The sequence below is a fragment of the Papio anubis genome, unplaced genomic scaffold, assembly GCF_008728515.1.
Source record: "Papio anubis isolate 15944 unplaced genomic scaffold, Panubis1.0 scaffold120, whole genome shotgun sequence".
NCBI classification, from domain to species: domain Eukaryota; kingdom Metazoa; phylum Chordata; class Mammalia; order Primates; family Cercopithecidae; genus Papio; species Papio anubis.
The window spans coordinates 182,512-187,197 of record NW_022161137.1 but is presented as its reverse complement, the minus strand read 5'-3'; positions in this window follow the sequence as shown (position 1 = coordinate 187,197).

The following is a 4,686-nucleotide window of genomic DNA, read 5'->3' as shown; positions in this document are numbered from 1 at the left end:
CTTTTACATAATCCCATACTTTGCAGGCTTTCGAGTTCATTTCTTTTCTTTTTTCTTTGGTTTCTCTTCTCTCGCTTCTATTTCACCATTTGATCCTCAATTGCTGATACTTTTATTCCAGTTGATCGAATGGTTACTGGTTTGTGCATTTGTCACGTATTTCTCGTATCGCTTTTCATCTCTTTCATTTCCTGTTTATGACCCTTTCTCTCTGCATTAATTAGTCCAGTACTGCTTTCACCTTTCCACTTTTTTTTCAAGATTTTAGTTTCTTTTATATGGTATGTAATTCTCCTTTAGCTCTGAGAAATTTGATGGACTGAAGCCTTTCTTCTCTCTATCCTCACAAAGTCATTCTCCTCGTCCAGCTTTGGATCCGTTGTTGGCGAATGAGCTGCGCCTCCTTTGCCGGGGAGATGTGTCATTTTGAATGTTTTCTGTCTCTTGCTTTTTCCCCATCTTGTGGTTTTATCTGCCTCTGGTCTTTGACAGATGGCATGTACTGATGGGGTTTTTTATGTAGGTGCCTTCCTGTTTGATAGTTTTCCTTCTTAAACAGTCAGGACTCCTCAGCTGTAGGTCTGCTGGAGATTGCTTGAGGTCCATCCTGGTGACCCTGTTTGCCTGGGTATCAGCAGAGGCTGCAGAAGATAGAATATTTCAACAAGAGTGTTCTGTCTGATTCTTGCTTTGAAGCTCTCTCAGTGCACTCCCACCCTGTGAGGTGTGGGGTGGCCAGACTGCCCCTAGTGGGGATGTGTCTCCCAGTTAGCTACTCAGGGTCAGGGACCCACTTGAGCAGGCAGTCTGTCCCTTCTCAGATCTCAGCAACTCCATGTTGGGAGATCCACTGCTCTCTTCAAAGCTGCTTCTGACAGAGTCCTTTAAGGCCTGCAAGAGGATTCTGGCTGCTTTTTGTTGTTGTTGTTGTTGCTGTGTAGCTGTGCCCGGTCCCCAGAGGTGGAGCTCCAGAGACAGGCAGGTTTTGAGCTGCTGTGAGCTCCACCCAGCTGGAGCTCCCAGCAGCTTTGTTTACCTACTTGCCTCGCCAGCAACATGGCGCCTCCCCCAGCCTCGCTGCTGCCTTGCCGGGTAGATCGCGAGACTGCCAGGGCAGCAGGCAATGAGGGAGGCTCCCGTGGGCGTGGGACCCTCCCAGCCAGGTGTGGGATATGATCTCCTGGTGTGCCTGTTTGCTTAAAGTGCAATATTGGGGTGGGAGTTACCCCATTTCCAGGTGCTGTGTGTCTCAGTTCTGGCTAGGAAAGGGATCTCCCTTCCCCCTTGCGCTTCCCAGGTGAGGCGATGCCTCGCCCTGCTTCAGCTCTCGCTGGTCGGGCTGCAGCAGCTGACCAGCACCAATCGTCCGGCACTCCCCAGTGAGATGGACCCAGTACCTCAGTTGAAAATGCAGAAATCACCGGTCTTCTGTGTCGCTGACGCTGGGAGTTGGAGACTGGAGCTGTTCCTATTCGGCCATCTTGCTCCGCCCTCCTCCTTCTAGTTTTTAAGCTAGGTTAATCTCTTTTTCGCCATTGGCCTCAATGAACTCCCAAATGTCCTTTCACAGAATAAGCAAAAACAGTGTTACCAAACTGCTGATCAAAGGAAAGATTTAACTCTGTGAGTTGAATCCACACATCACAAAATAGTTTCCCAGAAAGTTTCTTTCTAGTTTTTATCTGAAGATATTTTCTTTTTAGCATACTCCTTAATGCACTCCCAAAATCCTTATGATCATTCTACTAAAAGTGTTTCTAAACTGCAGAATGAAAACAAAGTTATAACTCCATGAGATGAATCCACACATCACAATGAGGTTTTTCATATAGCTTCATTCTAGTTTTTATTTTAGGATATTCACTTTTTTGCCATTGGCCTCAATGAGCTCCCTAATTTCCGTTGGCTGAATGGACAAAAACAGTGTTTCCATACTGCAGAACCAAAAGAAAGTTTTAACTGTGTGAGACGAATGCACACATCACAAAGCAGTTTCTGAAAAAGATTCTTTCTACTTTATATCTGAAGAAATTTTCTTTTTCATCATAGTCGTCAATGCACTCTCAAATATCCTATTGCAGATTCTACAAAAACAGTATTTCAAAACTGCTGATTTAAAAGAAAGGTTAAACTCTTGGAGACAAATGCACACATCACAAAGTGGTTTCTCGGATAGCTTCCTTCTGCTTTTTATCCTGGGATATTCGCTTTTTTGCAATTGGCATCAATGAGCTCCCAAAGATACATTCACCAATGGACAAAAACAGTGTTTCCTAATTGGTGAATCAAAAGAAAGTTTTTACTCTGTGAGATGAATGGACACATCACAAAGCAGTTTCTCAGAAAACTCCATTCTAGATTTTCTCTGAAGATATTTTTTTTTTCACAATAGGCCTAAGTATGCTCCCAAATATCCCATTGCAGATTCTACAAAAATACAGTGTTTACAAACTGCTGAATGAAAATAAAGGTTTATCTCTGTGAGGTGAAGGCACACATCAGAATGCAATTTCTGTGATAGTTTCCTTCTAGCTTTTATCCTGGGATATTTGCTTTTTTGCCATTGGCCTCAATGAGCTCCCAAATGTCCATTTGCCTAATCTACAAAAACAGTGTCTCTAAACCATTCAATGAAAAGAAAGTTTGAATTCTGTGAGATGAATGAGCAAATCACAAAGCAGTTTCTCAGAAAGCTTCTTTCTATTGTTTATCTGAAGATATTTTCTTTTTCAACACAGTCCTCAACGTGTTCCCAAATATCCCTTTGCAGTTTCCACAAAAACAATGTTTCCAAAGAGCTGAATGAAAAGAAAATTTTAACTCTGTGAGATCAATGTACACATCACAAAGCAATTTCTCATATAGCTTTCTTCTATTTTTTATCTTGGGATAATCACTTTTTCGCCTTTGGCCTCTATGAGATCCAAAATGTCCATTCACATGATGGATAAAAACAGTGTTTCCAGACTACTAAATCAAAAGTAATGTGTAACTCAGTGAGAAGAATGCACACATCACAAAGTGATTTCTCAGATAGCTTCCTTCTATTTTTTATCTTGGGTAAGTAACTTTTTCACCATCAGCCTCAAGGAGCTCCCAAATATCCCTTCACAGAATGGACACAAACAATGTCTCCAAACTGCTCAATCAAAAGAAAGGTGTACCTCTGTGAGATAAATGCACACATCACAAAGCGGTTTCTCAGATAGCTTACTTCTAGTTTTTATCCTGTGATATTTCCTTTTTCTCCATTGGCTTCTAAAAGCTCACAAATGTTCATTCGTAGAATGGACATAGCCAGTGTTTCCAAACTGTTGAATCTAAACAAATGTTTACCCCCTGAGATGAATGCACACATCACAAAGTAGTTTACCAGAAAGATTCTTTTTAACTTGTATCTGAAGATATTTTCTTTTTCACCATAGGCCTCAATGTGCTCCCAAATATTCCTTCACAGATTCTACAAAAACGGTTTTTCCAAACTGCTGAATCAAAAGCAAGTTTAAGTCTGTGAGACGAATGAACACATCACAAAGCATTTTCTCAGAAAGATTCTTTCTACTTTATATCTGAAGAAATTTTCTTTTTCACCATATACCTCAACACATTCCCAAATGTCCCTTCACAGATCCTACCACAACAATGTTTCCAAACTGCTGATTTCAAGAAATGTTTACCTCTGTGAGATAAATGCACAGATCACAAATTGGTTTCTCAGATAGCTTCCTTCTGTTCCAGCCTGGGATATTCACTTTTCTGCTATTGGCCTCAATAAGTTCCCAAATGTCCATTTGCAGAATTGACAAAGACAGTGCTTAAAAAGTGCTGAGTCAAATGAAAAGATTTACTCTGTGAGGTGAATGCACACAACACAAAGAAGTTTCTTAGAAAGCTTCTTTCTAAGTTTTATCTGAACATATTTTCTTTTTTACTGTAGACCTCAATGTGCTCCCAAATATCCCTTCATATTCTACAAAAACAGTTTCTGCAAACTGCTGAATCAAAAGCAAGGTTTAAATCTGTGAGAAAAATGAACACATCACAAAGCAGTTTCTCAGAAAGCGTCCTTGTAGTTTTTATCTGAAGGTATTTGCTTTTTCACCACATACCTCAACGTGCTCCCAAATCTCCCTTCACAGATTCTACTACAACAATGTTTCCAAAATGCTGAACTTAAGAAATGTTTACCTCTGTGAGATAAATGCACAGATCACAAATTGGTTTCTCAGAGAGCTTCCTTCTGTTTTAACTTGGGCTATTTGCTTTTTTGCCATTGGACACAATGAGATACCAAATGTCCTTTCACTGTTTTTGTCCATTCTGTTAATGGTCATTTGGAAACACATTGAGGCCAATAGTGAAAAAGCAAATATCCCTGGATGAAAACAAGAAGAAAGCTATCTGAGGAACTGCTGAAGTCTATGTTGAAAAGGAAAATATCTTCAGATAAACACTAGAAACAAGTTTACTGAGTAATTGCTTTGTGATGTGTGCATTCATCTCACAGAGTTAAACCTTTCTTTTGATTACTCAGTTTGGAAACATGGTTTTTGTTCATTCTGTGAATGGACACTTGGGAGTTCATTAATGCCAATAGTGAAAAAGTGAATATCCCAGGATAAAAACTAGAAGGAAGCTTTCTGAGAAACCACTTTGTGATGTGTGTATTTATCTCACTGATGTAAA